Source organism: Rhinopithecus bieti, unplaced genomic scaffold, assembly GCF_001698545.2.
Source record: "Rhinopithecus bieti isolate Rb0 unplaced genomic scaffold, ASM169854v2 scaffold_11273, whole genome shotgun sequence".
Lineage (NCBI taxonomy): Eukaryota > Metazoa > Chordata > Mammalia > Primates > Cercopithecidae > Rhinopithecus > Rhinopithecus bieti.
This window is the reverse complement of record NW_016806694.1, coordinates 700,922-708,316: the sequence shown is the minus strand read 5'-3', so window position 1 is coordinate 708,316 and position 7,395 is coordinate 700,922. Positions and strand designations below refer to the sequence as shown.

General features: G+C 52.3%; 1 long non-coding RNA gene and 1 pseudogene across 1 annotated transcript; both read right to left on the bottom strand.

Moving 5' to 3' along the window:
- Window positions 1-679: 679 nt before the first annotated feature.
- Window positions 680-2,920, bottom strand: LOC108533091 (uncharacterized). The gene is made up of 3 exons (XR_001886648.1): window positions 2,376-2,920; window positions 1,727-1,860; window positions 680-1,224 (listed from the first exon to the last, which is right to left on the bottom strand). It is a non-coding gene; the product is annotated as an uncharacterized LOC108533091 (long non-coding RNA).
- Window positions 2,921-5,265: 2,345 nt separating this feature from the next.
- Window positions 5,266-7,395, bottom strand: part of LOC108533100 (WD repeat-containing protein 89-like) — an 8,218-nt pseudogene continuing 6,088 nt past the window's right edge.

Sequence of the window (7,395 nt, the reverse complement as noted above, 5' to 3'; positions counted from 1 at the left end):
AAAAAAAAAAAAAAAAAAAAAAAAAAAAATTCTACATTTAGCATCTATCTATATTAGGATTTTACATGTCTTTTTTTTTTTTTCTTTTGAGATGGAGTCTCGCTCTGTCGCTCGGGCTGGAGTGCAGTGGCTGGATCTCAGCTCACTGCAAGCTCCGCCTCCCGGGTTCACACCATTCTCCTGCCTCAGCCTCCCGAGTAGCTGGGACTACAGGCGCCGCCACCTCGCCCGGCTAGTTTTTTGTATTTTTTAGTAGAGACGGGGTTTCACCGTGTTAGCCAGGATGGTCTCAATCTCCTGACCTCGTGATCTGCCCGTCTCGGCCTCCCAAAGTGCTGGGATTACAGGCTTTTACATGTCTTTTTAACTGTGCCAGAATTTTATGAGGGTTGTTATGGCAATTTTTTTTTTTTTTTTTTTTTTTTTGAGAGACAGGGTCTCGCTTCGTGACCCAGGCCAGAATGCAGTGGCACGATCATGGCTCACTGGGACCTTGAACTCCTGGGCTGAAGCAATCCTCCTTCCTCAGCCTCTCAAGTAGCTGGGACTACAGGGTGCACCACCACACCTGGCTGATTTTTGTATTTTTTGTAGAGAAGGGGTCTTGCTATGTTGCCCAGGCTGGTCTCAAACTCCTGGGCCCAAGGAATCCTTCCACCTTGGCCTCCCAAAGTGCTGGGATTACAGGCGTGAGCTACTGGTCTGGCCCAGTTCTTGGTGTTAGTTACAAAGTTGCATAGATTTTGAGTAGTCAGCCCCTAACTCTACCCATTAGCCCGATTTTACCTTGGGAATGTGAAGCTTATCAGGAATGCATATTTTGTGTTAAAGTAGAAGATAACAATAACTAAAGCTGTCAGTTCTCTCTAAACCAATTTCTACATTTAATGCCTTTCCAGTAATGATACCTACAAGGTGTTGATTCAAGTAGAAAAGTGGTTCTTAGGTTGGCATGGCAGTGCCAACAGGACAGCCAGGATGTGCTGAAGAGGGAGAGTGATGGCGTCTGGTTCTCCTGGGCACGCCACACAGGATGTCATTGTCAGCCTCCTCGTGTCGACGTCAAGGTGAGGAAATGTGTGCTCCCTCTGAGAGATGGTGGGAGCCTCCTGTTGCTAGGCTTTCTCTCTGGAAGGGACCGGTCCTCAGGATTGACATGTGTCACCTTCTGCTGGTGGTCCATTTCTGCCATGTTTGCTGGTTGGGTTTGATTCAGGAGGGAAGCTATTAGGAAGAAACATAGCAACAACTAAGCTTGTATGTCGGCCTCTGCCTGCTGGAATCCCAGGTCTTCTCTCAGTGGAAACTCGTGGAGCCACATCCAATCCTAACAGTAATTAAAGCAGCCTGGGTGAGACTGGCTTGTGAAAAGATCAATGAAACAGAATGGAATCCAGAAAGACTCAGATACACACAGAAATTTAGTAGATGGTAAATGGCAACATTTCAGTGAGAAAGAGATGGGTTAGCCCAAAATATCTTCCAGGTGAATCACATGTTAGAAATAAAACTAAGAGTCCCAGAAGAAGATATGAGAGAACAATTTCAGTTATTCATTTCCAATTAGAAACAAAACTCAAGTTTTCTCTCACCAGCGCGGCATGTGAGTTCTCAGAATTAACCAGGTAGCTTCACGCAGGAATGTTAGCTTTGCACATGAAGTGTGTTCTAATTTGGTGTACACCGTGAGGAAACGGAGGCTGAGCAAGCGAAGCGGTTTAGTTACCTTCTGGGCTGGTCACCCGGGAGGTCCTCGGTGAGAAAGAGATCTGGACAGGTTTCTCTGGTCTTTTTTAGCTCAGGACTGCTGTCCAGCACCCGCCCTTGCTAGGATACCTTCAGTGGTGTGGCTGCTGGTTGCTGTATTGCAGACAAATGTTTGTCTTTCCCTCTTTCTGTTAGTTTAATAGCAATCTTAAGCCACTTAAGAGGTTTTAAATGTTTCCAGTTATTCAAATCTTTAGACCATGAAGAAAGCCCTTGTTTTCTTGGGTGCTCAAGAGGGTGGTGGGCCAGTTCCTTTCCAGAGCCTAAGCATGAGGCTACCCCTAAAACTGATTAAAGATCAGTTACTAAAATATGCGAATCATGCAAAGATGACAAAGAGAATAAAATAAAAAAGATGTGAACAGTATGTAAAGAGTGATACTTTTCTGTAAGGAAAATTACTCATACTGGATGCAGGTGCACCGAGAACACTTCAGGGAACATCTGCAGGTGGAGAAAGCAGGGTGCCTTTGAGAAGGCGGATGGCAGGATGTTTGTTGTTCATGTTACGTCTTTCTGTTTTGATTTTGAATAATAGGTATTATTTCTGTGGTCTGAAAAGGTGGGAGAGAGACCAAAAGTCAGAGAATATAACCAACCCAACACACCGGAAGCTAGTGAAGCCCTCTGAATGGCTGATCCCAGGGTAAGTTCCCATGTGCTAAGCTGGAATCAAAAGTGTGGGGTCTTCATGGCGCCCAGTGCATGTACAGTTGAGTGGATCTGCTGCCAGCACGTGTTGTGCTGTGCCTGCGCTTGGCGTGTCTGCACGTGCTGTGCCTGCACAGGGCTTGCATTGGTATCAGGCTGGCGCGGTCTGGGGAGGGCCTGGGGAAGGCCGACTAGGGCCTCCACTGTGGGACACAAGTCCTCAGACCTGGCTGCTTTACTGTACGTCACAAATCAAATGGGGGTGCAGATGTTTGATGTTGGCCAACAATGGGGGAATCAGGTAGGTGTGCCCCGGCATCCTTGCTCCTCGGTGCAGTGTGCAGGGCTCTCGAGTTAACAGCAAGCGTTCCCGCGGGTGGGGACGGTCCCTGGGCGGTTCTGGGCCACACCTTCCTGCCCGGTTTCCCTGCGAGGCGGGCGGCAGTGGAACTCATTCCACAAAGGCTGCCTCTCACTGCGGCCGCCGTGTCACCGCCAGAGCTGTCAGGTACGTCAGTCATGCTGCTTTGTGGTCATGTCACTGGCATAATCCCAAGATTAGGTGGCCACAAAGAGCCATGAATGAGGTGGTAATTGCGTTCAAGGGAAAAAGAGTTAAAGAAAAAAAGACTCTCCTTTCTCACAAGATCCGTGAAAGAAGTGACAGCTCATATTTTAAAGCTGGAGCCAGATAATTGTGGTGAGAGATCTTTGTGTGTTCTTCGGCAAGTGCTGCATGCGCACAATGAATATTCAAATGCCGTTTGCGCTGTGAATCCCAGATCGCCGGGCTGGGGCCGTCTGCACGGCCGTCGGGGGGAGCCACACCCAGGGCCTGGGCGCGCTGCGGGGACGCCGGCTCCGAGCAAGGGGGCGCCGCCCCTCGGGAGTCGCTGGGAAACGAGTCAGCGCCGGGCAAGCAGCCTGTGCCGGGGAAACCGAGTCAGCCGTGCTCGGCGGGGGGGCTCGCTCCGCACTCGGTGCCAGAAAGTGCCCAGAGGAGCAGGGCGGCCCCAGGGCCTCCTTTCGGAGCACGAGGCCCGGCGCGGAGTCCAGTCCCCAGGTGTGGGGCGCCCGCACCTTCCCCTCAGCCACCGGAGCCACAGGGAGGCCCGGGCAGAAGCGAACCGTCGCCGCCCTGGCGGGGCCTCGTGGCAGAGGCTGCAGAGCTGGGGGTCGCGGCGGGCCCGCGTTTCAGGGGTCCGGAGGCGCATCCGCGGGGTTCCCGGGCAGCAGCAGGAGGCGCCGGCCCGGGAGGAATCCGGATCCGGACAACTGCGGTGGCAGTGGGAGGCGGCGCCAGGCCAAGCGGGGCGGACGGAGGCGGGAACAGCCCGCTTTCGCGGCGCCAAAGCAGGAATGGCGATCCCTCTGCGGGGGACCTCGGGAGGAAATGCCTGGCTTGGGGAGTCCGCGCTCGGCGCGGGTTGTGGGGGCGGCCGGGTGCTCTGGGGTCAGCCTAGTCCTGCTTTTCAGGGGCTGGAGGCGGAGGGGAGCCGTGGAGCCCGCTCCCGCCAGACAGAAGCTCAGGTGGGGAGGCCGGTCCCAGCCGCAGCGGCGCTGCCCCATTCCTTGGCTCCAGCGCCAGAGCTGCCCCGCTGCGCCCCTGGCCTGCCTTTCACTCTCACCCTCACCCTCTGCCCTCTGCCCTCTGCCCTCTGCCCTCTGCCCTCTCTCTCCTAAAGCCAGTCCTTCCTGTGTCTCCCGGGGGCTTCCCCGGGGGCTTTATGTGTGTCCCACCCCCGCTCTGGGGTAAGAAAGGGCGCCACGGCAGGGCTGCCTGGGTTTAAGGGTCTGTCCACCAGACTTATGGTACTTTACCGCTCTGTGCCTCAGTTTCCTCATCTGAAAAGTAGAGCTCATATTAGCCTTGACCTTGTAGGTGCTGAACATCAAATGAGCTCGTACAAGGGAAGGGGTCGTTTTACCGGTAGAGGGTCGTGACTGCGCGTTGTCCAGGTTGTTGGCTTTTTGAACAAGAAATAGACAAAACGTGCGGCAAAGCAAGGGAAGAAGGAAGCAACGAAAGTAGGGATTTATTGAAAACGAAAGTACACTCCACAGTGTGGGGGCGGCCTGAGCAGGCTCAAGGGCTGCCCCAGAATCTTCTCTGTCCAAATACCCGCTGGAGGTTTCCCATTGGCCACTCATGTGCTCCCCTCATGTAAATAAAGTGGTGGCCCAAATCGGTCTGATTGGTTGCAGAAAGCAGCTAACCAGAGGCTGGGGTGAAGTTACAAAGGTCACACTCCTGCGCAAACATCTGATTGGTTGCAAAAAGCTAACCTTAAGAGGCTCAAGTGAAAGTTACAAAGTTGGACTAATATGCAAACGAAGACTGGCGGCAATGAGTCTGATTGGTTGTGGACGGCCAATTTCCTTTCGACCCCACAGAGAAGGTGGGGGTTTGCAAAGGGAGTAACTTCTGGTCCTTTTGTTACTTAGGCGTGGAAAGTTAGTTTTCCTTTCAATTTAGTTCTAGAAAGTCCTGCGTGAAATGGCCTTAGGTTCCCTGCCTCCATACCCTGTTCTCCTGCCTCACTTAGACCCGTGAGTCCTAGAAAGGATGGCCATCGCTGGCCGCCACATCATCGGGGTCTCATGCATCCCTGCTCTTGCACCTCAGGAGGCAAGGCTGGGCTGCCCAGGGTTCGGATCTGTCCTTTGGAAGTGCTGCGTTCTGTTTTGCTCATTTGGTTGTTTGGTGGGAGTTGGCGGAGCAGGGGCAGAAAGTGGAGCCCCCGGAGAGCCGCGGGCCCAAGCACTGGGGTGCAGCCCGGCTGTGAATCCATGCATTGAGACGCCGCCACCTGCCCTGGTGTGGGTGCCTGTGCGTCTTGCTTGTGGTCATCCTGGCTGCTCTAGCACACAGGTGTCTAATCTTAAAGGCAGAAAGAAGACGCGGTCACCCCCCAAACCCTAGACTCTGTATGTGTGTGAAGTTTTCAGTGTTGTCTCAGGCGTGGTCTCAGGGGCAAGGAGAGGTGCTCAGCGCGCAGGAGCTGCCGCACCAGACAGGAATTCACCAAAGAGGGAGTCCAGGTCAAAAGGGACTTGGAGACACAACAGAAGCAACCACAAAGACCTTGTCTGAATCCGGACTGGAACAAGCCACCTGACAAAAGACATTTTGAGACAAGAGAAATTGAAACACTGATAAGGGGTTAGATATTAAGGGAGTACTGTTAATTTTGTTGGGTGTGATAATGATAATTTTTAAAAAATTTCTTGACTGGGCGTGGTGGTGAGCCAGCACTCCCAGCACTTGGGGAGTCTGAGGCGGGAGAATCGTGAGCCCGGGAGTTCGAGACCAGCCTGGGCAACATAGCACGACCTCAACTCTACAGAAAATTTTAAAGCCTAGCCAGGCATGGTGGGAGGCCAAGGTGGGCCGATGACTTGAGGTCAGGAGTTCGAGACCAGCCTGGCCAATATTACAAAAATTAGCCAGGCGTGATAGCGCACACCTGTAATACCAGCTACTAGGGAGGCTGAGCCAGAACAATTGGTTGAACCCGGGGGCGAAGGTTGCAGTGAGCCGAGATCATGCCACTGCACACCAGCCTGGGCGACAGAGCGAGACTCCATCTCAATAAATAAATAAATAAATAAATAAATAAATAAATAAAATGTCTGCAATAAAAAAGGTTTTAAGTTGAAGAGTAAGATCACAAAAATAATACTCAGATATAACAAGTTTTTCTTCTGTGACTCATATGAAGGAATCCAGAGGCCAGGATGGTGGTGAGAGCCACTACCTCCATGTGGCACGTGGGTTGCCTGGTGCTCCAGGCCTGCCCGGCCTCGGGGCCTGGCACCTGCTGCTCCCTTGGCCTGGAATGTTCTCACCCAAGACCCCTGCATCTGACTCTCACCTCCTTCCTTGTGTGTTCCTCACGTGTCTTTTTCATGAGGTCTTCCTTGACTTCTCTGAATAAAACTCCCTCTTCTCCTCCTCCCAATCCCTCTCCCCTCCAGTTTGACACCAAAGTACCTTTCACCCACCTGAGGTCCTGTGTCACAGAATGAAACTGTGGGGGCAGGATTTTGTTCTGCTCACTAACGGATATCCTCGGACAGTATGTATGTATGTATGTCTGTATGTATGTATTTCTGTTTCTTTTTTCTTTTCTTTTTTTCCTACTAAACCACCAAACAGGCAAAACCCAGCACAGTGTTTAATGGTGGGAGGTCCCTGATGGATCTCTGCCGGGTCTCTGCCAGGACATGAAGAAGCGGCTCGGGTTCCAGGCTTCTGTCAGATGTGCCGGCTGTCTAGGCTCCCAGGGCCTTCTATTCTTACAGCAGGTGGCCGCCATGCCCCTGATGTTTCCCTGACACACAGGCTGCCTCCAGGGCCATTGCCGAGTCGGTGCAGACTTGCAGACCCATGTAAACCCAGCGGGCCTCTTAGAGGTTTGGGAAGGAGAGGTCACCATTGCTGGCTCTACTGTGACTGTCCTGACTTGGCCCTCACTGGGCATTAATGCTTCAATTTCACAGTGCGCTTGGGCAGATGTCCCCTGGTCCTAAGAGAGGCCCCGCTCATCCCAGGCACACTTACTTAGTATTAGAGAGCGCCCATCTTTATCTTAAGTGAAAAAGAAAGAAAGAAAAGAAAGAACTTTAACAACGCTGTAGACCAATTGAGCCTAACGGACACATACAAAACACTCCGCCCAACAACAGCAGAATACACATTCTTCTCAAATGTACACAGATGTACATAGATCACAGGTTATGCCCCAAAAGAAAATCTTTTTTGTTTTTTTTTTGAGACGGAGTCTCGCTCTGCCACCCAAGCTGGAGTGCAGTGGTCGGATCTCAGCTCACTGCAAGCTCCGCCTCCGGGGTTTACGCCATTCTCCTGCCTCAGTCTCCCGAGTAGCTGGGACTACAGGCGCCGCCACCTCGCCCGGCTAGTTTTTTGTATTTTTAGTAGAGACGGGGTTTCACCGTGTTAGCCAGGATGGTCTC